Genomic DNA, 27,155 nt, shown 5'->3' with positions numbered 1-27,155 from the left:
ATACAGAATCGTTGACTGTTGCCACTCAACTTGCAAATTTACGACTATTAAATCTGATAGCCATAGGATTTACATATAAAATGTTTCTTCGAAATACGGATCAAGTCAACATTAGAAACATTCGCCCACCTGTTTTTGAATCAATATTGCTACAACTCTTTGGTAACCTAACTCATGGTTCCCTCGAGTTCAATGAATATATTCACCAGCGTCCCGAAAATTGTTGTTCCTACACACTTATTAACTTTTTTACTCTGATGCCTTAAGAATAAAAAAATTAAAAAAAAGTAATAAAGAAATGTATTTATGATGTGTTGTACTGATTCATCTGCATCTGATCGAGTTTTCTGAGACAAGAGTATGAACAATGAACATGGCTGCCATTTTGGCAATACGGATTTTTCAGATACAATTGAAAGAGATACACCACAACACAACATATCTGTCACATCGTACTTTCGGTGTATATTGACAGTAGGTCTTTTTGGTTATGAACTATGGAGAATCAACACGTGTGTTCAATATTTATGTAGTTTTCGATTCATAATTGAGTATTTCTTAATTTTCAATTGAATTCATATCACTATTTATAATACATTCGGAATTCCTTCTGTAAGTATGTCGTATCGTTGAACAAAAACAGTAGAAAATTGTGGCCGTGATGTATCACGTTTTTCTCTTCAAATTTATTTTTTCAAATGTTCTTTCTTCGTTCATTTTACAGAATACATTCAATGATTTCAACTGTATCTAATCGTGCGCATGTGTTTTATTGTGTTTTTCCTCAAATTTTTTGCACGGTTTTTATTTTCGTTTTGTCTTTTGGACATATACATGTGGCTGTATTTCGACTGTGCATTTTTTGTTTGCACATGTGCTTTTCCAAATTAAATTTCTTGCGTTGAACATGAAGCCTTAGTGAATTCTTTTCCCTTCTCTTGAAGAAAATGCCTCAAAACGTCAAAATATCGGTCGACATACGCGTAGTGCTAACATAATGTTACTTCAAAGAAGAGCGCAATGTATTGATGACCTGTCACAACAAAATGAAATACGACGTGAACGATATGCACGAAACAGATCTGCAGAACGACAGCGGCAAAGAAATTCAGCACGACCAAGACAAATACGACGTCGTGTTCTAGAAAATATGTATCGTGCTGCTTTTAATTACGATCCACAAATTGATTACAGTATGCATGGATATATTGGATTAATGATTGCGATATGTCCACAATGTGAAGCAGCTAAGTTTCTCCACCTGATCCATTGCACTCATTGATCAATGTAGAAGCATTTTATGAATCATATACAAGAATACAATTCATCATTTCAAATAACTCCTTTTGGTGCTACAAAAATTATAAAAGACATTTTTATGCCGACATTTAAGGTGATTACTTCATGTGGAATATCTAATTGTTCTGTAGATCTAAGTAACAGTTTCTACAATCTTTTTAAGGATTATGATCCAACATCAAATTACATTGCATACACATTACATATTCAAGGTCAGATTTATCATCGAGCGGGTGCATTGTTACCATTTCCTGACGCTAACCATCAAATTTTGCAAATATATTTTAGTCGTGAGTTGTATGAACGTTGCACAATTAGCTCACATGCAAAACGAACGAATATTTGCGATCTCCAAATATTTTTTCTTCAGAAAAATGAATTGGTGAAATTGTTCAAAACCGCTCTCGATCGTATGATAATCACAAAATCATAATCAGAGCAGATAAAACGCCTTTTGGTGAACATGCCAGAAGATTTAATGTACCGAAGATTGATGAAGTGGCAATTGTAATTTTTGGCGATCAGTTTCAATCCCGCAATATTGTACTTCAGAAATGAACAATTACAGCGTGTTTCGGAGATTCATTGCAGTTACGACGCTTTACAATATCCAATTCTACATTGGAAAAGTGATGATGGTTATCACATTAATATACCAATGATAGATCCAAGAACCGGTAAATAATATACTAATTATATTAATCAGATATTAAATAAAAACTAAATTTTAAAATCGAATGAACATATTTTTTACAGGTCGAGATGTTCGTGCGATAAATTATTATTCTTATCGATTGATGATTCGTGCACAAGAACAAAATTACATTCTGAGATGTGGTAAACTTTTTCACCAATACATTGTAGACATGTATGCAAAAATTGAAACTGAACGTCTCAATTTCCTACGATTCAATCAAGCTAAATTGCGATCTGAAGAGTGCATACATTTGCAAGATGCAATAGCGAATGATGCAAATGTGAACGATATCGGACGTCTGACGATATTACCAGTTTCTTATATTGGTAGTCCACGCCACGTGCACAAATATGCACAAGATGCTATGTCATATGTTCGAGAATACGGCCGACCAGATGATCACTTTTACGTGTAATCCGATGTGGATCGATATGAAAAATAATAATCAGTCACCAACAGATCGACACGATGTTACAGCACGTGTATTCCGGCAAAAATTGAAGGCAATGATGGATTTAATTGTGCAATTAAGCGGTTTTGGAAAGGTACAAAGTTGGATGTACTCGATTGAATGGCAAAACAGAGGTTTGCCACACGCACACATATTGATATGGCTGGTAGGTAAAATAACACCGGACGAGATAGCGTCATAGCAGCCGAAATACCAGATCAAACCATCGATCCAGAATTATTTGAATTGGTAACAAAAACATGATTCACGGTCCATGCGGTGAAATAAATATGAATTCACCATGTATGATCGATGGGAAATGTTCAAAGCGGTATCCGAGAGCATTAATTTCCGATACCATAACAGGCAATCCATTGTATCGACGTCGATCATTTGAAAATAATGGTAAAACGGCGATAATAAGAGTGCGCAATCAAGACATCGAAGTTGACAATCATTGGGTCGTGCCATATTCACCGATACTGTCAAAAGTTTTTCAGACTCACATAAACGTTGAGTACTGTAACTCAGTAAGGTCTATCAAATATATTTGTAAATATGTGAATAAAGGAAGTGATATGGCTGTTATAGAGTAGATGGTGAAAATAGAAATGATGGAATCACTCAATATCAAATGGGGCGGTACATAAGCAGTAATGAAGCAGTTTGGCGTATCTTTTCGTTTCCTTTGCACGAAAGACATCCTGTTGTTGTTCATTTGGCAGTTCATCTGGAGAACGGTCACGAGTTTATTTCACTATCGAGAATGTACAGTAGAGAGCAGCACTACCACCAGCAACTACTTTAACTGCTTTTTTCAATTGTATGAAATCGACACATTTGCCAGAAATTTGATATATGTTGATATACCGCAATATTACACCTGGAATGCATCATCGAAAAACTTTCAACGGCGTAAGCAAGGAACACCAGTTGATGGTTATCCAGGTATTTTCCAAAGAGATGCCTTGGGCAGGATGTATACGGTACATCCCAAAAATTCTAAATGTTTCTATTTGCGTTTGGTAAACGTTCGAGGACCAAAATCATTTCAGGATTTAAGAACAGTTCACGGTCATTTTTGTCAGACATATCGCGAAGCATGTCAGCTCTTGCATTTGTTAGAAGATGACACTCATTGGAACACTTCATGATGCATCGATTTCTTCTCATCCACAGCAAATACGAATGCTCGTTTCGAATATAATATCAACATGCAAGTTAACGCCACTATTCACCCATAGCACTTACCCGCCAAGTAAACAACTATAGCTTCAAAGACCACTTAGGCATATGATTCAAATATGTCTTTGCTACACTGGCAACTAGTAACCACATATTTTAATTCTTAACGGGAAGAGCTAAAGTGGATAATATCTCAAATATCCTAAGCTCTGCATTTTTAATCTAAACAGAAAAAGCTAAAGTAAATAATAACTCAAATATACAGTTGGCTATTTTTATTGATTTTTCAAGGGCAAGCCATTTCAAGGCTAAACCTATTTCATCGAATGATTAAATTGGGTTTAAGTAAACATTTAAGCTTCACATTGTTAGGAACTTAAGCACAAAGCAATTGTATGTAGTTGGTAAGTAAATAAGTTATAAATAGGAGATCAATAAAGATTTTTCAGATTTGATTTGTACCACCAAGCAAGACGGTTGATTTTTAAAAAACCTTTCGCGCTTCGTGTAAAAGTTAAGTGGCGATCCTGCCAGGAGCAATTTTTTTAAAAAATCTCCTAAAGGTAACAATAACAAGTAAGGAAGGCTAAGTTCGGGTGTAACCGAACATTACATACTCAGTTGAGAGCTGTGGAGACAAAGTAAGGGAAAATCACCATGTTGTTAAAAGAACCTAGGGTAACCCTGGAATGTGTTTGTATGACATGTGTATCAAATGGAAGGTATTAAAGAGTATTTGCCTTAGTATGGGCCTTAGTTCTATAGATGGACGCCGTTTCGAGATATCGCCATAAAGATGGACCAGGGGTGACTCTAGAATGCGTTTGTACAATATGGGTATCAAGTGAAAGGTGTTAATGAGTATTTTAAAAGGGCGTGGATCTTAGTTCTATAGGTGGATGCCTTTTCGAGATATCGCCATAAACGTGGACCAGGGGTGACTCTAGAATTTGTTTGTACGATATGGGTATCAAATGAAAGGTGTTAATGAGTATTTTAAAAGGGCGTAGGCCTTAGTTCTATAGGTGGATGCCTTTTCGAGATATCGCCATAAACGTGGACCAGGGGTGACTCTAGAATTTGTTTGTACGATATGGGTATCAAATGAAAGGTGTTAATGAGTTAAAAGGACGTGGGCCTTAGTTCTATAGGTGGACGCCTTTTCGAAATATCGCCATAAAGGTGGACCAGGGGAGACTCTAGAATTTGTTTGTACGATATGGGTATCAAATGAAAGGTGTTAATGAGTATCTTAAAAGGACGTGGGCCTTAGTTCTATAGGTGGACGCCTTTTCGAAATATCGCCATAAAGGTGGACCAGGGGCGACTCTAGAATTTGTTTGTACGATATGGGTATCAAATGAAAGGTGTTAATGAGTATTTTAAAAAGGAGTGGGCCTTAGTTCTATAGGTGGACGCCTTTTCGAAATATCGCCATAAAGGTGGACCAGGGGTGACTCTAGAATTTGTTTGTACCAAATGAAAGGTGTTAATGAGTATTTTAAAAGGGAGTGGGCCTTAGTTCTATAGGTGGACGCCTTTTCGGAATATCGTTACAAAAGTGGACCAGGGTTGACTGTAGAATGCGTTTGTACAATATGGGTATCAAACGAAAGGTGTTAATAAGTGTTTTAAAAGGGAGTGGGCCTTAGTTCTATAGGTGGACGCCTTTTCGGAATATCGTTATAAAAGTGGACCAGGGGTGACTCTAGAATGCGTTTGTACAATATGGGTATCAAATGAAAGGTGTTAATGGGTATTTTAAAAGGGCGTGGGCCTTAGTTCTATAGGTGGACGCCTTTTCGAAATATTGCCATAAAGGTGGGCCAGGGGCGACTCTAGAATTTGTTTGTACGATATGGGTATCAAATGAAAGGTGTTAATGAGTATCTTAAAAGGGCGTGGACCTTAGTTCTATAGGTGGAAGCCTTTTCGAAATATCGCCATAAAGGTGGACCAGGGGTGACTCTAGAATTTGTTTGTACGATATGGGTATCAAATGAAAGGTGTTAATGAGTATTTTAAAAGGGCGTGGACCTTAGTTCTATAGGTGGACGCCTTTTCGAAATATCGCCATAAAGGTGGGCCAGGGGTGACTCTAGAATTTTTTCGTACGATATGGGTATCAAAAGAAATGTGTTAATGAGTATTTTAAAAATGAGTGGGCCTTAGTTCTTTGTGTGGACGCCTTTTCGAGATATCGCCATAAATGTGGACCAGGGGTGACTCTAGAATGCGTTTGTACGATATGGGTATCAAATTAAAGGTATTAATGAGGGTTTTAAAAGGGAGTGGCCCTTAGTTGTATATGTGAAGGCGTTTTCGAGATATCTACCAAAATTTGGACCAGTGTGATCCAGAAGTTCATCTTTCGGGTACCGCTAATTTATTTATATTTGTAATACCACGTACAGTATTCCTTCCAAGATTCCAAGGGCTTTTGATTTCGCCCTGCAAAGCTTTTTCATTTTATTCTACTTAATATGGTAGGTGTCACACCCATTTTACCAAGTTTTTTCTAAAGTTATATTTTGCGTCAATAGACCAATACAATTACCATGTTTCGTTCCTTTTTTCGTATTTGGTATATAATTATGGCATTTTTTTCATTTTTCGTAATTTTCGATATCGAAAAAGTGGGCGTGGTCATAGTCGGATTTCGGCCATTTTTTACACCAATACAAAGTGAGTTCAGATAAGTACGTGAACTGAGTTTAGTAAAGATATATCGATTTTTGCTAAAGTTATCGTGTTAAAGGCCGAGCGGAAGGACAGACGGTCGACTGTGTATAAAAACTGGGCGTGGCTTCAACCGATTTCGCCCTTTTTCACAGAAACCAGTTATCGTCCTAGGAGCTAAGCCTCTACCAAATTTCACAATGATTGGTTAATTTTTGTTCGACTTATGGCATTAAAAGCATCCTAGACAAATTAAATGAAAAAGGGCGGAGCCACGCCCATTTTGAAATTTTCTTTTATTTTTGTATTTTGTTGCACCATATCATTACTGGAGTTGAATTTTGGCATAATTTACTTATATGCTGTAAAGATATTAACTTTTCTTTTAAAATTTGAATTAAAAAAATTTTTTTTTTTAAAAGTGGGCGTGGTCGTTCTCCGATTTTGCTAATTTTTATTAAGTAGACATAAAGTAATAAGAGTAACGTTTCATCATGATATCTTCAACGACTGCCAAATTACAGCTTGCAGCACTTCTAAATTACCTTCTTTTAAAAGTGGGTGGTGCCACGCCCATTGTCCAAAATTTTACTAATTTTCTATTCTGCGTCATAAGTTCAACTCATCTACCAAGTTTTGTCGCTTTAGCTGTCTTTTGTAATGAATTATCGCACTTTTTAGGTTTTTCGAAATTTTCGATATCGAAAAAGTGGGCGTGGTTATTGTCCGATATCGTTCATTTTAAATAGCGATCTGAGATGAGTGCCCAGGAACCTACATACCAAATTTCATCAAGATACCTCAAAATTTACTCAAGTTATCGTGTTAACGGACAGACGGACGGACGGACGGACATGGCTCAATCGATTTTTTTTTCGATACTGATGATTATGATATATGGAAGTCTATATCTATCTCGATTACTTTATACCTGTACAACCAACCCTTATGCAATCAAAGTTAATATACTCTGTGAGCTCAAGTATCGTATAAAATATAAGAAAAGTAAAACAAAACCAGGAGCTGTTTTAAACCTCCTAAGGTAACAATTAAAAGAGACAAGAATTTCTAGTTACGAAAACAAAATACAAACAAGTATCGTATAAAATACGAGAAAAGTTAAACAAAATCAAGAGACTTTTTAACTCTATAAGTTTCGATTACGAAACAAAGTGAAGCAAAACTATGAGACAAAGTGAAAACGAACATCTAATCGGTACTAATAAAATAAAATAAGAGAGTGATAAACCAGATATCAAACAAAAGCCACGAAATTACAAGAGGACATCAGTAGCAGTAACAAGAACACCAGTAGCAGCAACAAATGATCAAACTGATAGCGTAGTAGAAGACAGCTACAGTGAGTCGCTGTTTGGTTATAAGTTATGTATTTACATTGAAACTAGGAATTATAACTAAGAATATTTTCACAAAATTTTAAAACAAATTAAACGTTTGTATGGGCAATAAACCGAGTCTGCCCCGTTACGAGAGACTTTACTATTACAATTATTGTGGTAATAACCATGAAATAGAAAAGTGTCCGTATTTAAAGAATAAACAAAGACTGAAGAGAAAGCTATTTTATTAATTTGAATTAAATTTAGGAGGAAATTATTTTATTGTTTTGTGCGACATTCTGGACGGTTTGATAGAGAGTTTTTCTAAGATGGCAGTAAATGGAGATAATGAGGCAATTATAACCAGATTAATAGCAGCTACCAATGCTTCTTTTAGATTGGAGGTCTCGGATTTGAAAAGACAAATCGAGAACCTTACAAGGACAGCAACAGTGACGGATTATAGGACAGAAGAAATAGATCCCCAGATTCATTGCGATGAATCTTTGGATGTCATAAAATCTTTACCGGAATTTAGTGGTAAACCAACCAAGTATGTTAGCTGGAGGGAGTTAGCTAACAATACAATGAGCTTGTACATTAGGTGTAGCCGAAAGTATTTCGCTGCCTTGACAATATTGAGGAACAAGGTAACTAATGAAGCAAATGATATACTTTCAAATCACGGCACAGTATTGAATTTTGACGCCATATTGGCCCGCCTTGATTTCGCGTATGCTGACAAAAGACCTGCTCATATTATTGAGCAAGAGATGAGTATATTGCATCAGGGCAATAACACTGTCATTGAATATTATAATAAAGTGAATGAGAAGCTAACATTACTTATAAATAAAACTATAATGACGTACGGATCAGATAGTGCAGTTACCAAAGAATTAAATTCTAAAAATAGGCGCGATGCGTTTCGAATATTTATTACGGGATTAAATGGCAATTTGTCCCAAGTATTGTTTTCACTTTCGCCTAGTGATTTGCGAAATGCTCTTGCGAAAGCTCAAGAGCTTGAATCAAAAAATATGCGAGCGAATTTCGCATTACAGTTTGGAAAAACACCAACTTTTTCGGACATAGTTAAAGGTAGACAACAAAATAATTTTAAGAACAATTTTAATAATACAAGGTTCGAATCGAGCTCAAGGCCAGAACAATAATTTTTTTCTAATGATAATTATTGTAATTTTTTTTTTAATTTTTCTAAATTTGAAAAATTGGATTTTGTTTTTGGAATAGTAAGTAGAAAACTTTTCAGACAACCTGCCATAGCTGCGCAGATAGATCCATTTCGAAGGGTGCTAAGCCTTCATCATCAGTACGCTTTAGGCATGCTGCGCTAACCATTTAGCTATACAGCGGTTAGCGCAGCATGCCTAAAGCGTACTGATGATGAAGGCTTAGCACCCTTCGAAATGGATCTATCTGCGCAGCTATGGCAGGTTGTCTGAAAAGTTTTCTACTTACTATTCCAAAAACAAAATTCAATTTTTCAAATTTAGAAAAATTAAAAAAAAAATTACAATAATTATCATTAGAAAAAAATTATTGTTCTGGCCTTGAGCTCGATTCGAACCTTGAATGATTTATCAATAGGCCGATAAAAACAAAAACAATTTTAATAATAATTTACGATTTGCACAAAGCCAACCTCGAAGAAATAACTTTGGCAATAACTTACGGTTGGGACAAAGCCAACCACAAATTGATTACAACGAAAGGACGGTTCAAAAGCATGATCAACCTCGACCGACACCTATGGATGTCGATCGGAGTATCCAGATTCAAAACCGACCACAACAAATGCCAAATAATATTCAAAGTAATTATCGATTGGCGGCCACCGTGGTGTGATAGTAGCGTGCTCCGCCTATCACACCGTATGCCCTGGGTTCAACTCCCGGGCAAAGCAACATCAAAATTTTAGAAATAAGATTTTTCAATTAGAAGAAAATTTTTCTATGCGGGGTCGCCCCTCGGCAGTGTCTGGCAAGCGCTCCGATTGTATTTCTGTCATGAAAAGCTCTCGGTGAAAACTCATCTGCCTTGCAGATGCCGTTCGGAGTCGGCATAAAACATGTAGGTCCCGTCCGGCCAATTAGTAGGGAAAAATCAAGAGGAGCACGACGCAAATTGGAAGAGAAGCTCGGCCTTAGATCTCTTCGGAGGTTATCGCGCCTTACATTTATTTTTTTATTTATTTAATTATCGAAATAATTACTTTACAAATAATCAGAGCAATGTGGCTGATAAAAGGCCGCATGCTAGTGCACAGTTAAGTGTCAACCACCAAACAAAGCACAACGAGTTAATAATATTGATGAGGACCATTTTTTAGATCAAAGCTAATGCCATATATCCTGCAATATGACAAAGCTATATGTAAAAATTTTAATTGATACTGGAGCAACAAGTTGCTACATAAAAGCAGGAATTTATAAAAATAAAAATGAGCTTGTCATATATAAAAGAGTAAAAACCATTAATGGTTATACCATAATAAAATATTACCACCTAATACATTTGTTTGGTATAAAACAGATGTTTTATGAGATCGATAATTTGGAATCGGATCTCTTAATTGGATTCAATTTTTTAAAGAAAATTAATGCGGTGGTGGATTTTGAAAATAAAAAATTAATAATAAATAATAATAGAGAAGAAATCATAATTATTTCGGATATTGAATCTGAAATGGCAGACAATGGCAACAATAATGCAATTTTAAACCCCTTGGGACACAGTAGTCCTAAGGCTCCCGCCGAAGCTTTTACCGGCAAAACCAAAAAAATTAAAGCAAACAAATTTAAAGATACAAAGAAAACTGTTAAGAGTAAACATTTAAACCCCTTGGGATATACAAGTCCTAAGGCGCCCGCCGATGTAACTACCGGCAACAAAAGAGAAAAATATGAAAAGAAAAGTAAAAAATTTGAGAATTTAAACCTCTTGGGAAACAAAAATCCTAAGGTTCCCGCCGAAGATTTTACCGGCAATATATTATTAAAAAAATATTTTTCTTCCTTGAAACAGGGAGGTACTAAAGCGACTGCCGAAGGTGATACCGGCAATATGGGAAACGAATATCCCACAAAAAATATTTCAGAAGATATAATTTTCAAAGCACCAACCGAAATAAATCCAAATAAATCCAAAATAAAGAGTGTTGAATTAAAAAACAAACAGGGAAGAATTGGAAAAAAATTTTTGAAATCCGGAAACATACTGAATAATCTGTGTTTGGAGGCTTCGGGGTTATCTATCGAAGAAAATAGAGACGAGGTTGTTAAAGAAGAGGAAGCATCAATAAAAAATTTGCAGGAAAAAATAAGAAAAGAAGTTAGCACAGCACATAGTGATTTGAATTTAAATTTGCCCTTTCGCACTGACATCAAAGAAGAAATACGAACAATTGAGGAAACACCAGTTTGGTCAAAGCAATACCCTTATCCTATGTCAGTGAACAAATTTGTTAATGAAGAAATTCAAAATTTGTTGCAAAACGGCATAATTAGGGAAAGTAAAAGTCCATATAACTCTCCAGTGTGGGTTGTTCCAAAAAAGGGCATGAATGAAGATGGAAGTCAATTAAGACTGGTAATTGATTTTAAAAAATTTAATGAAAAAACAGTATCAGATAGATATCCAATGCCTAATCCGGAAGTAATACTTGCAAATGTGGGAAGATCTAAATATTTTTCCACTATTGATTTGGAATTTGGATTTCACCAGATATTGATGAATGAAAGTGACATAGAGAAAACGGCATTCTCAGTGAATAACGGGAAATATGAATTTTTACGAATGCCGTTTGGGTAGAAAAATGCACCGAGTATTTTTCCGCGAGCTATGGATAATGAGTTGAGGGAATTTGTGGAAAAGTTTTGCCATGTTTATGTCGACGATGTCATAGTTTTTTCAAAGGATTTGGAGGATCACAAAAAACATTTGAGGTCGGTAATTGAAATACTTAAAAAAGCAAATATGAAAATATCTTCAGAAAAGTCAAAGTTTTACCAAGAAGAGGGTTTTTTGTGTTATGTAGTGGCAAAAGATATCATCAAGACAGATCCAAGAAAAATTGAAACAATACAAAACTACCCAAAACCAGAAACATTACGTCAGTTGAGAGGATTTTTTGGATTGACGGGTTATTTTAGGAAGTTTGTGGAAAACTACGCAGTAATAGCAAAACTATTAACCAAACATTTACAGGGCGAAAATGGAAGAATTTCGCAGCATTTGTCAAAAAAGAAAATTATTAACCTTGATGAAGAGGGCATCGCTGCTTGCGAAAAATTAAAAAGATTATTATCTCAACATATAGAATTGACACAGCCTGATTATAATAAAACAATTTGTGTTGACCCCTGATGCTTCGAATGTGGATTTAGGGGCCGTATTGTCACAGGAAGGAAACCCTATTGTGTTTATTTCAAAGACATTGAACTCTACAGAATTGAATTATGCTACTAATGAGAAGGAATTGCTTGCTATAGTGTGGGCGTTAAAAGCTTTGCCTAATTATCTTTATGGGGTGAATGATTTGGAAATTCATACCAATCATCAGCCATTGTCGTTTGGAATTTCCGAAAAAAATCCAAACATTAAAATCAAAAGATGGAGAGCGTTTATTGAAGAATATTCGCCAAAGATTGTTTATAAACCAGGGGCTACAAATGTCGTTGCAGACGCATTATCAAGACAGATTTTAAATAATTTATCTACTTCAGAAGAATCAAGTAATTCGGGTGATCCATTAACGGGTATCCAACATTCCGCAGAGTGTAGTGATGAATATCAAATTCATGCAACAAAAAAACCATTAAATCATTTTAAACAGCAGAATTTAATTGATAAAGGGGCAAGAATTACAACGTTGGAAACCATCTTCTCATTTGGTAACAAGCGTTTTTTGGTCGAATACGACTTGCCGGAAAATATAACTCCAGTTTTGACGGAATATTTAAATCCAAAAATAGTAACAGGAATATTTTGAACACCTGAGGTGCTTTATGAGATTAAACATGTTTTAAGGGAGGCATACCCTACGATGAAATTTCTATATTCGAAGTCATTTCCGAATGATATAACCAATAGAGAGGATCAAGGAATAATTATTGAACAAACTCATAATAGGGCACATAGGAATTATAGAGAAAATATAGCTCAAATTAGACAGCAATACTATTGGCCGTTAATGATAAAGCTATTTAAGCAATATGTAAAAAATTGTAATATATGTAATAATAATAAATATGAAAGACACCCAAAACTTATTCCGATAGGTGAGGCAACCCATTCCAGAGAAAGCAGGGGAACAACTTCATGTTGATATTTTTTTTGCGCAGAAATTAAAATTTCTGACATGTGTGGATTCTTATTCTAAGTATCTGGTGGTGAAATACATTGAAGATAAGGTAAAATTAGAAGATAAGGTTTTAGAACTTCTACAGACATTCCCAGATGTTAGAAGTATAGTTGTAGATAATGAACCAGGTTTGAATACGATACAATTCAAATCTCTAATGGAAAGGTTAAATATACAAATTTATTTCTGTACGCCACGCCACAGCACTAGCAATGGCCAAATAGAGAGAGTTCATTCAACACTCATAGAAATTTCCCGTTGTTTGAAACAGGAGCACAGTCTAATAAGTGATTTCGAATCAATTGTGAGGGCGGTACAGCAGTATAATAAAACAATACATTCAGTAACAGGTAAACAACCTTGTAATATTTTATTCAATAAAGAAACTCACGCTAATATAAGGGATAGACTAAAATCGGTGCAGGAAAATATGTTAAAGCATCATAATAAAAAAAGGCTTCAGAAAAATTATCACAGGGGTGAGGTTATATATGAAAAAATATATGGAGAAAGAAGTAAAATAAACCAAGGTACAAAAAGCAGGTAGTAGTAGAAGATTTGGGGAATAAAGTTAAAATACAGAATAGAAACAGAATAATTCATAAAGATAATATTAAAGTTTAAATGCGTTATTTTATAGGGATGAAGAAACTCATACAAATATCATTGATATTTTGGAATCTCACTATTATCACGTCGGACATAATTGATTACACCAGAGAAAATTATACATTGGTGGAGGAGGAAGATGCAGCAATTTTTGGAAGTTATGGAACAATATATCACTTAACAAATTTATCATTGTTTCATGACGTTGTGGAAAAATATGAATCTGACGAGAAATTAATTGATGATTTGGGAATGGACTTTGAAATACAAATGATAAAGACATTATTAAACCAATTAAAAATTAATAATAATAGACAAAAAAGGGGGATTAATGAGTTGGGAACAGTGTGGAAGTGGATTACAGGTACACCTGACCATGACGATTTTATGCAAATAACAAATAAAGTAAATGAGTTAATAGATAATAATAATAAAGAATTTACAACCAATTCTCAAATATTTAAAACAATAATTAACACAAATAGTAAAATAGTAAAACAACTACAAAGTAGCTCTAATGAAGTGACTTTTTTAAGACAAAGAAACAAACTTATAATCACTGAACTTGAAAACACAATACAAACTATTACATTGTCTTTGAATTTTGAACACTTTAATTTTAGATACGTCGGAAATTCAAGAAATAATAAGTAAAGAGCAGATCAATGTAACGATAACAGACGTCATAGATGTTGCAGAATTTAAGATCGCACAAAGTAATAATTTAATAGTTGTTTATATTAAATATCCAAAAGTAAATAAGATGTGTAAATTATATAAAACAATAGCTATAGCACAAAATGATGGAAAATTGCTCATTGAAAATGAAATAAAAAAATGTCGCAATGAATTTTATTCCGTTAAATTTTGTAAAAGAGAATTAAATAATGCTTTTTGTATGATAGGAAAAAATGTCACATGCTTATCAAATTTGTTGAATAATAAGCAATCAAACTGTACAAAATTAAATGAAGCAAATGAACCCATAAGAATAGTAAAAGATGGAGCTATAATAATTGCAGGAGAACATAAAGTTAAAAAGCATACGCTACAGGGCGTTTATTTGATACCCTTTCAAGATTTGGTTATGATAGATAATGTAAGATATGAAAATCCATCAGGAAAAATTTTAAAATAACTAAAAGATGAACAATGTAAACCATATTTTGTGAAACAGTATGTTGAAACAAAAAATATAGCTCTAAGATTGAAAAATTTTAATGTACTAACGCCACTTAAGCAAGAAATAAAAAGGAATCCCGTTTGGTGGTCATTTACTACTCTTTTGTTCATTAGTGTAATTATATATTTCATTTATAAATTAATCATATGTATTGATTTTATAATTAAGTTGAAAAATTCTAAAGAACAAGAAAAAATGTTGATGAAATTGTCAAATCAAATAAATCACCTTACAACTATATATTCGAAGACGGGACGCTTCGATTTAGAAGCGGGGGAATTAACGCCACCATTCACCCATAGCACGTACCCGTCAAGTAAACAAATATAGCTTCATTGAACCACTTAGGTATATGATTCAAATATGTCTTTGCTACACTGGCAATTAGTAACAACATATTTTAATTCTAAACAGGAAGAGCTAAAGTGAATAATATCTCAAATATCCTAAGCTCTGCATTTTTAATCTAAACAGAAAAAGCTAAAGTAAATAATAACTCAAATATTCAGTTGGCTATTTTTATTGATTTTTCAAGGGCAAGCCATTTCAAGGCTAAACCTATTTCATCGAATGATGAAATTGGTTTTAAGTAAACATTTAAGCTTCACATTGTTTAGAACTTAAGCACAAAGCAATTGTATGTAGTCGTAAGTAAATAAGCTATAAATAGGAGAAGATCAATAAAGATTTTTCAGATTTGATTTGAACCACCAAGCAAGACGGTTGATTTTTTAAATACCTTTCGCGCTTCGTGTGAAAGTTAAGTTGCATACCATCGAATCCAATTGAATTGTGGAATAAATATAAAGAGTACATGACTGAAGATATTTTAATTCCGATGCGTCGTAGAGCAGTGTATCCTGAATTGCTGATTACATTGGAAATGTACAATGAAGCTTTGATATTAATTGAAGATATGTGTCTTGCGATTGCCAATAAAGCATTGGGACAGCCTTGATTTCGTCCAATGCATAATTTATTTGATCGAGACTTGCAGCGTGAACAACCATTCGATTTTGACGATTTACGTACATTTGTTCAATCCAACATCAACAAATTGAACAGTCAACAAAAGGATATATATGACAAAATCATGCAAGCTGTTTCGGATAACACTGGTGGATTATATTTTTTGGATCGCAACAGAAAATTGCTTTGGCACTCGCTTCTTCTGAGATTGCTGCAACTTTATTGGATGGAGGACGAACAGCTCATTCAGCTTTAAAATTGCCATTGAATATACAGGTGGTTGAAACTCCAACCTGTAACATATCCAAAAATTCAGCGATGGCAAAAGTTTTGCAACAAGCTGCGGTCATTCTATGGGATGAGTGTACAATGGCAAACAAAAAATCATTGGAAGCATTAAACCGAACGATGCAAGATTTACGTGGAAACCGAAGGTTTCTTGGTGGAACTTTAATTTTATTTTCAGGTGACTTTCGACAAACATTGCCCGTTATTCCACAATCAACACCGGCAGATGAGATCAATGCATGTTTGAAGTATTCCCTTTTGTGGCGATACGTGAAAAAATTATCATTACACATAAACATGCGTTTTCAGTTACACAATGATCAGTCTGCAGAGCAGTTCTCGAAGCAATTGTTAGAGATCGGAAATGGCAAAATTCCAATCCACAAAACAAATGGTTTGATTTCATTGTCAAACAATTTTTGTACAATTATCCAATCAAAAGAAGAATTGATTGAACGAGTGTTTCCAAATATTGTTCTAAATTACACGCGCAAAACTGGCACCATATACATGTACATTTCTATTGGTGCAGCGAAGAACACCGTGGTCCCGCTAGTATATATAAAAATAAGTGCACATTTTGGGTGTTATTTTATAACTTGAGACCGGCTCCACCAAATTCAACCAAATTTCTACGGTACATTTGGGCTATCATGTAGATGATTTCTGTAAAGTTTTATTGAATTTGGTCAAGCGGTTCATGAGATATATCACACCAAGCTACGGCTACGTTTCATACCAATAGATGGTGCTTATTTGCATATTTGCGTTATTTCATGATATTTAATAGGTGGTGCTTATTCCCATTTTGCATTATTCAATGGAATTGACGTTTCTAGAATTATAATTTGACGTTCGGCATTTCTCAAGTGAAAACCAAACGAAAAAAGAAGTCATTTGTTTTGTTTTGTTTTTCATAAAAACTGTAAAAAAAAAAATAAATTAACTGGATATAAGTAAATTCGGAATATGCTTTGCTCCAATTTGGTGAGTAATGTCCCACTAAATTTATTAAGTGTGATTTTGTTGTGTGAAACATTGTAATAGAATTACGTTGCATTTCTTCAGAAACAAGCATAAATACAGTTGAAATACGCTACCCAAGGCAGTCGGTTCTATGTACCGGAGCGACTCGGGATTTTTCCCGACCAAGGATTGTCATTTCAGTTTAACCCCATTTAATTTGTTGCGTCCCTCCCACAAATTGTCATCCTACCAGCAGCTCCTTGCAGCGGGACTGCTCCATATTCTCTTGCTCCGGGAAGGTATCGAATCCAATCCGGGTCCGTCTCCTGACCCCGGTCCTGAGTAATGGTTTTGCTGCATCTGCCGGAAAAGAATATTTTTAGGACGGTCATACTCTGTTCAGTGTGTCTCGTGTAAGGGATGGTTGCATCGGACAGTTTGTTCTGGGCTTGATCCCAAAACCCGACGTCCACGTAACTTTTATAAATCTTTTGTGGCTCCTTGCTGTTCACGTCCAAGGGCGTCCCGTGGTCTACGCCTTAGCGCCCCCCCCCCCCCTACCTTCCAGCAGCCCAGCTGCTCAGCAAACCACAACAAGTATCCGCTGCTGCTCGCGTCCCGCGGCGCCAAAAACTCAAACAGCTGCTACCACTCACAACTACTATCTTCGTAGTAGAGTCGGTAGCAATGCTGAGCATCAGCCCCTTCCCCCGTCTTCTCCCCCCTCTTTTCCGGCAGCAATCGTGTAGGTCAGGGAAACAGACTCTTAGTCCCTAACCCCGTTTGCACCGTTTGCCAGCACAGAATATATATGTTTGCGACATCCGCCCAATGAAGCCCCTGCCTTGGGCGGTGCCACTTTCCTAGATGTTCTGGTCTCCGCGACGGCAACCCCCCGACGGGTTTCATTGCGCCATGTTGCCAGGTCGCAAACCCCAATATACCGGGTACCCCAATGCTTGCCCAAGGACGCCCAGTCCCAGGGCCACAACAGCAGTTGCGTCCTGGCCTTCCTCAACCCAGGCGTAGTCACTCGTCACTTACTCCCAGAGTGGCGACGTCTCCCCCTATGCACATCAGAATTCTGCAGTTAAACTGTAATGGATTAACTGGGAAGATCACGGAGATAGTCGATTTCATGAAGCGGCACAACATCCGCATTGCTGCGATTCAAGAGACTAAACTCGCAGCAAGATCTGCACTGCAAACCTGTTCTGGGTATGATGTCCACAGAAAAGATCGCATGAGCGGAAATGGAGGCGGCCTCGCGTTTATCATACACCACTCTGTACAATATCATATATTTGATCCTGGCATCGACCGCAGGGACAATGTCTTAGAACGTCAAGGCCTATCTGTCCGGTCAGGCGATGCAAACCTAGAAATCATCAACATCTACATCCCTCCTGCCACCTGTTGCCCCAGTGGATACCGCCCTAATATTATCGGCTTACTCACTGGAAACAATCGCATTATCTTAGGCGACTTTAATGCCCATCACGATCTATGGCATTCAAACTTGTGGGCGGACAGTAGGGGTGAGACGTTGGCCTATCAAATAGAAGAAACGACGTTCTGCACAATAAACGGAGACGCCCCCACACGTATGGTAAGAAGCTGTAACAGTTCGCCCAATACCTCAATCGTGAACGCAGAACTCGTAAACTGCGTCAACTGGAAGCCGATGGTAACATTGGCATCCGACCACCTGCCTATACTTATTTCATTCGAGCGTACCGCCAACTTCATCGTTACAGAAAAACGCACTTTCATAAACTTTATAAAAGGAAAGTGGGAGGAATACAAATCTTTTACAGACAACCTCTTTGCTGCCCTCCCTATCCCGACTGATGCCCGCCAAGGGGAGCGTGCTTTCCGCAAGGTCATTGAATCCGCCTCGGCACGTTTCATTCCCGCCGGGAGAATTCCCGAAATTCGGTCCACTTCCCAGCGGAGGCCGCAAATTTAGCGAGAGAGTGTGACCTTATAAGACAGCTCGACCCAGGCGACCCCCAAATAAGGGATATAAACCAATGCATCAGATTGCTTGTAGATCAACACAATCGGGCGAAATGTGAGGAGCACCTAAGAGGTTGTAACCTCTCTGCCGGTGTGGGTAAACTTTGGTCCACCGTAAAGTCCCTATCGAATCCGTCTAAGCACAATGGCAAAGTTTCCATCGCCTTCCGCGAAAATGTGTTGTCGGATTCGAAAAAATTCGCGAGCGCTTTCTGCCGTCAATATGTAATGCATTCTACGGCCGACAAAGATAGACGGAGGGCCAACAGACACGCACATAAACATAAATTCAGCGCGTCACCAATTACCATTACCGCCAGAGAGGTTGAAGATGCTATTGGTCACGCTACACCATCCAGGAAAGAAGGTTTCAAATACTTAGCACATGTCTTCAACCTGTCTCTTTCCAGCTTTGTCATACCCGAAAAATGAAAATGGCCAAGGTGGCCCCGCTACTAAAGCCTGGGAAACCAGCTTACATAGGAGAGTCGTATCGTCCGATATCTCTCCTATCGCCAGTAGCAAAGATGCTTGAAGCCATTTTGCTCCCCTACTTCCAAGCAAATTTGCAGCTAGCCTCTCATCAGCATGGCTTCAGAAAACTCCATAGCACCACCACCGCGCTAAATGCCATCAGCACTCAGATAAATTGCGGTTTAAATCAAAATCCCCACCATTGAACAGTACTCGTAGCGCTAGACCTATCAAAAGCTTTTGATACGGTCAACCATGGCACGTTACTGCAAGACTTGGAAGGGTCTACCCTTCCCCCATGTCTTAAAAGGTGGACCGCAAATTATCTGGGTGATCGGCAGGCATAGGTGCAATTTAGAAACAAAACATCAAAACCAAGAAGAATTAAACAAGGGGTGCCACAGGGTGGTGTCCTATCCCCACTTTTGTTTAATTTCTACATATCTAAGCTAGTTAGCTAAGTAAGTTTTTTCGCCTGGCGAAACCAGGCATTATCACCGACAAAATCTTCCGCGACTTTATTTGCAACATGGACGTCCCAAATGTCGACCAATACCGACTGTCCTACACCCCAAAATATTGGGTGTGACGTTTGATCAGGATCTACATTTTGGTGAGCACGCAGCCGCAATTGTTCCGAAAATCCAGAGCCGTAATAAAATCCTCAAATCCCTTGCTGGCAGTACCTGGGGAAAGATAAAGAAACGCTCATTACTACATACAAAGCAATTGGCCAGCCGTTTACGTGCTACGCGTCACCCATATGGTCGCGAGGCCTAAAAATTACCCACTTGAAGAAGCTACAGGCCTACCAAAATACTGCTCTCAGAATCGCCACGGGCTGCCTTCTTATGTCCGCAGAACACCATCTACATAATGAGGCGAGAATACTCCCCATCAGGGAGAGAAAGGAGATGCTAACCAAACAGTTCCTGTTGAATACTCAGAAACCTGGGCATCCAAACAGACATCTGATTGATGAGCCAACACCGCCTAGGGGCTTAAGGAGTCATCTCCGTAAGCATTTTGAGGAAATACGGCACCTGAGAACCCAGCCGTATGAAGCAAAAAAACACAAGCAGGTCCTTGGTGAACTCCACAAACAGGCGTCGGACCTTTATGTCAGGAATTGCCCAGTGAATCCAGTACTCAAAGAAAAGTACCCAAAACTTGTGGAAGAGGAACGCATACTCCCCAGGAAAATGCGTGCCACTCTTGCTCAACTTCTTCTGGATACTGTAACAGGTTAAACTCTTACCTATCCAGAATCAACCCCGACATACAAAATGTATGCCCCGCTTGCAATGTGTCCCCACATGACACCAACCATCTCTTTAATTGTAATGTGGAACCAACGCCTCTAACACCCCTTTCATTATGGTCCACCCCTGTTGAAACAGCAAGTTTCCTTGGACTCCCGTTAGAGGATATTGATGACAAATTGTGATCGGTCGCGGCTGTTAGGTGGGGCGAAGCACTGCTACAACAACAACAGTTGAAATAATCTTGGAAATTGCTGACCGACTGCATTCTGATGAAGATGTCACACATTTCGCATTGGCAAATTCATTTTTGGCTGGTATTTTGGCAATAAGAATTCAAGAGTATCGAGTTCATCGCATTTTTTACGACGAAGCGCTGATGTGTTATTTCAGTCAATATTAGATTTCTCGAAATCAAAACCCGACATTCCGCAAATTTCAACTTGTTCTTTTCAAATGGTCGCTTCTTTACTGGAGATTTACAATATCTCTTCATTACACAACTGTCCCAACAAACAAAGGTTCGGCGCAACGTGTTCAATCTTCTTTCACGTAGAGAAATCACTTATTGGGAAAACGAATAGACAGAATCGTTGACTGGTGCCATTCAACTTGCAAATTTACGACTACCAAATCTGACAGCCATAAGATTTACATATACAATGTTTCTTCGAAATACGGATCAAGTCAACATTAGAAACATTCGCCCACCTGTTTTCGAATCAATATTGCTACAACTATTTGGTAACCTAACTCATGGTTCCCTCGAGTTCAATGAATATATTCACCAGCGTCCTGAAAATTGTTGTCCCTACACACTTACTAACTTTTTTACTCTGATGCCTTAAGAATAAAAAAATTTAAAAAAAGTAATGAAGAAATGTATTTATGATGTGTTGTACTGATTAACCTGCATCTGATCGAGTTTTCTTAGACAAGACTATGAACAATGAACATGGCTGCAAATTGGCAATAGGGATTTTTAAGATACAATAGAAAGAGATACACCACAACACAACATAGTTATCTGTCACATCATACTTTCGGTGTATATTGACACTAGGTCTTTTTGGTTATGAACTATGGAGAATCAACACGTGTGTTCCTATTTATGTAGTTTTCGATTCATATTTGAGTATTTCTTCATTTTCAATTGAATTCGTATCAATATTTATAATACATTGGGGATTCCTTCCGTAAGTATGTCGTATCGTTGAACAAAAACATAGTAGAAAATTGTGGCAATGTTGTATTATGTTTTTCTCTTTAAATTTATTTTTTAAAATGTTCTTTCTTCGTCCATTTTACAGAATACATTTAGTGATTTCAACTGTATCTAATCGTGCGCACGTGTTTTATTGTGTTTTTCATAAAATTTTTGCACGGCTTGTATTTTCGTTTTGTCTTTTGGACACATACGTGTGGGTGTATTTCGACCGCGCATTTTTTGTTTGCACATGTGATTTTCTTAAATTAAATTTCTTGCGTTGAACATGGAGTTTTAGTGAACTTTTTTCCTTTCTCTTGAAGAAAATGCCTCAAGCCGGACGTCAAAATATCGGCCGACGTACGCGTGGTGCTAACAGAACGTTACTTCAAAGAAGAGCGCAATGTATTGATGACCTGTCACAACAAAATGAAATACGACGTGAACGATATGCACGAAACAGATCTGCAGAACCAGAGCGGCAAAGAAATTCAGCACGACCAAGACAAATACGACGTCGTGTTCTAGAAAATATGTATCGTGTTGCTTTTAATTACGATCCACAAATTGATTACATTATGCATGGATATATGGATTAATGAGTGCGATATGTCCACATTGTGAAGCAGCTGAGTTTCTGGATGAAACGGCTGGCATGTGTTATGCTTATGGCAAAGTGAAATTGCCTTCATTTGAAACTCCACTTGATCCATTTCACTCATTGATTTTTGGAGGATCACCAATGTCGAAGCATTTTATGAATCATATACAAGAATACAATTCATCATTTCAAATGACTTTTTTGGAGCTACGAAAATTATAAGAGACAATTTTTTGCCGACATTTAAGGTGATTACTTCATGTGGAATATCTAATTGTTCTGTAGATCTAAGTAACAGTTTCTACAATGTTTTTAAGGATTCTGATCCAACATCAAATTACATTGCATACATATTACAGATTCAAGGTCAGATTTATCATCACGCGGATGCATTGTTACCATTTCCTGACGCTAACCATCAATTTTTGCAAATATATTTTATCGGAGATGAAAATCGTGAGTTGGATGAACGTTGCACAATTGGCTCACATACAAAACGAGCGATCTCCAAAGATTTTTTCATCACAATCAACAATGATTTGGTGAAATTGTTCAAAGCCACCCTCGATCGTATGCCATCTGATAATCACAAAATCATAATCAGAACGGATAAAACACCTTTTGGTGAGCATGCCAGAAGATTTAATGTAGCGACGATTGATGAATTAGCAATTGTAATTGTTGGCTATCAGTTTCAATTCCGCGATATTGTACTTCATCGTAGAAATGAACAATTACAGCGTGTTTCGGAGCTTGATCGCAGTTACGACGCACTACAATATCCAATTCTACATTGCAAATGTGATGATGGTTATCACATTAATATACCAATGATAGATCCAAACACCTGGTAAATAATATACTAATTATATTAATCAGAAATTAAATAAAAACTAAAATTTAAAATCGAATGAACATATTTTTTACAGGTCGAGCTGTTCAAAAGAAAGTTAGTGCGATGAATTATTATTCTTATCGATTGATGATTCGGCCACAAGAACAAAATTACATTTTGAGATGTGGTAAACTTTTTCACCAATACATTGTAGACATGTATGCAAAAATTGAAACTGAACCTCTCAATTTCATCCGATTAAATCAAGCCAAATTGCGATCTGAAGAGAACATATATTTGCAAGATACTATAGCGAATGATGCAAATGTGAATTATATCGGACATCTGACGATATTACCAGCTTCTTATATTGGTAGTCCACGCCACATGCAGGAATATGCACAAGATGCTATGCCATATGTTCGGAAATACGGCCAACCAGATCTTTTCATCACTTTACGTGTAATCCGATGTGGAACGATATAAAAACTAATTTGTTCGACGGTCAGTCACCAAGAGATCGACACGATGTTACAGCACGTGTATTCCGGCAAAAATTGAAAGCACTGATGGATTTAATTGTGAAATGAAACGTTTTTGGAAGGTACTATGTTGGATGTACTCGATTGAATGGCATAACAGAGGTTTGCCACACGCACATATATTGATATGGCTGGTACGTAAAATAACACCGGACGAGATTGATATCGTCGTATCAGCCGAAATACCAGACCAAACCATCGATCCAGAATTATTTGAAGTGGTAACAAAAACATGATTCACGGTCCATGCGGCGATTCACCATGTATGATCGATGGGAAATGTTCAAAGCGGTATCCGAGAGCATTAATTTCCGATACCATAACAGGCAAGCCATTGTATCGACGTCGATCATTTGAAAATAATGGTAAAACGGCGATAATAAGAGTGCGCAATCAAGACATCGAAGTTGACAATCGTTGGGTCGTGCCATATTCATCGATACTGTCAAAAGTTTTTCAGACTCACATAAATGTTGAGTACTGTTACTCAGTAAGGTCTATCAAATACATTTGTGAATATGTGAATAAAGGAAGTGATATGACTGTTATAGAGTAGATGGTGAAAATAGAAATGTTGGAATCACTAAATATCAAATGGGGCGATACATAAGCAGCAATGAAGCAGTTTGGCGCATCTTTTCGTTTCCTTTGCAAGAAGGACATCTTGTTGTTGTTCATTTGGCAGTTCATCTGGAGAACGGTCAACGAGTTTATTTCACTACTGAGAATGTACAGTAGAGAGCAGCACTACCACCAGCAACTGCTTTAACTGCTTTTTTTCAATTGTGTGAAATCGACACATTTGCCAGAAATTGGATATATGTTGATATGCCGCAATATTACACCTGGAATGCATCATCGAAAAAAAATTCAAAGGCGTAAACAAGGAACACCAGTTGATGGTTATCCAGGTATTTTCCAAACAGATGCCTTGGGCAGGATGTATACGGTAAATCCCAACAATATTGAATGTTTCTATTTGCGAATGTTGTTGGTAAACGTTCAAGGACCAATATCACTTCAGGATTTAAGAACAGTTCACGGTCATTTTTGTCAGACATATCGCGAAGCATGTCAGCTCTTCCATTTGATAGAAGATGACACTCATTGGAACGCAACACTTCATGATGCATCGATTTCATCTCATCCACAGCAAATACGAATGCTATTTTCGATTATAATATCAACATGCATGCCATCCAATCCAACTGAATTGTGGAATAAATATAAAGATTACATGACTGAAGGTATTTAAATTCGGATGCGTCGTAAAGCAGTGGATTCTGATTTGCTGATTACATTCGAAATGTACAATGAAGCTTTAAAAATAATTGAAGATATGTGTCTTGCGATTGCCAATAAAGCATTGGGGCAGTTAGTTTTGATTTCACCAAATCGTCCAATGCATGATTTATTTGATCGAGAGTGGCAGCGTGAACAACAATTCGATTTTGACGATTTACCTACATTTGTTCAATCCAACATCAACAAATTGAACAATCAACAAAAGGATATATATGAAAAATTTATGCAAGCTGTTTCTGATAACAGTGGTGGATTATATTTTTTGGATGCACCTGGCGGCACCGGAAAAACATTTGTGATTTCGTTGATTTTAGCAACTATTCGATCGCAATAGAAAATTGCTTTGGCACTCGCTTCTTCTGGGATTGCTGCAACTTTATTGGATGGAGGACGAACAGCTCATTCAGCTTTAAAATTGCCATTGAATATACAGGTGGTTGAAACTCCAACCTGTAACATATCCAAAATTTCAGCGATGGCAAAAGTTTTGCAACAAGCAGCGGCCATTCTATGGGATGAGTGTACAATGGCAAACAAAAAATCATTGGAAGCATTAAATCAAACGATACAAGATTTACGTGGAAACCGAAGGCTTTTGGTGGTGCTTTAACTTTATTTTCAGGTGACTTTCGTAAAACATTGCCCGTTATTCCACGATAAACACCGGCAGATGAGATCAATGCATGTTTGAAGTCTTCCCTTTTGTGGCGATACGTGAAAAATGTACATGTCAATGAAATCAATCATCACATTCTCAAAAAATTGCCAGGTGTGATGACAACATACAAGTCAGTGGATAGCGCAATGAATCAAGATGACGCAGTGAATTATCCAGTTGAATTTTTGAATTCATTGCAACCGTCTGGTATGCCACCGCATTGTTTAAATTTGAAGGTCGGCTCATCAGTTATTTTATTACGTAATTTAAATGCACCAAAATTGTGTAATGGCACAAGACTGAATCTAAAAAGTTGATGACGAATTTTGTTGAAGCAACAATACTGACCGGCAAAGCGAAAGGTGAAATTGTGCTTATACCGCGAATCCCACTGATACCAACAGACATGCCATTTGAATTCAAGCGTTTGCAATTTCCAGTGCGCCTGTCATTTGCTATGCCAGTCAACAAGGCGCAAGGACAAACGCTTCGAGTATGCGGATTGAATTTGGCGGAACCGTGCTTTTCGCACGGACAGCTATACGTTGCCTGTTCCAGGGTAGGCATTCCAGATTGTTTGTTAATTCATATCACAGATGGAAAAACGAAAAATGTAGTGTATCCAAATGTTTTGGATTAAGAATTGAAATAAAAATTAAAAAATTCTATGATATTTTATTTTTTTCCAATATTTCTATTGGTGTAGCGAAGCACATAGGGCTCCCGCTAGTTGTATATGTAAATCTTATGGCTATCAGATTGGTAGTCGTAAATGTGCAAGTTGAATGGCAACAGTCAACGATTCTGTCTATTCGTTTTCCCAATAAGTGATTTCTCATCGTGAAAGAAGATTGAACACGTTGCGCCTAACCGTTGTTTCTTGGGACAGTTGTGTAATGAAGAGATATTGTAAATCTTCAGTAAAGAAGCGACCATTTGAAAAGAACCAGTTGAAATTTGCGAAATGTCGGGTTTTGATTTCGAGAAATCTAATATTGACCGAAATAATACATCAGTGCTTCGTCGTAAAAAATGCGACGAACTCGATACTCTTGAATTCTTGTTGCCAAAATCCCAGCCAGAAATGAATTTGCCAATGCGAAATGTATGACATCTTCATCAGAATGCAGTCGGTCAGCAATTTCCAAGATTATTTCAATTGTATTCATGGTTGTATCTGAAGAAATGCAACGCAATTCT

The sequence above is a fragment of the Eurosta solidaginis genome, chromosome X (genome assembly GCF_040869045.1).
Source record: "Eurosta solidaginis isolate ZX-2024a chromosome X, ASM4086904v1, whole genome shotgun sequence".
NCBI lineage: Eukaryota > Metazoa > Arthropoda > Insecta > Diptera > Tephritidae > Eurosta > Eurosta solidaginis.
Note: the sequence above shows the minus strand (reverse complement) of the source record.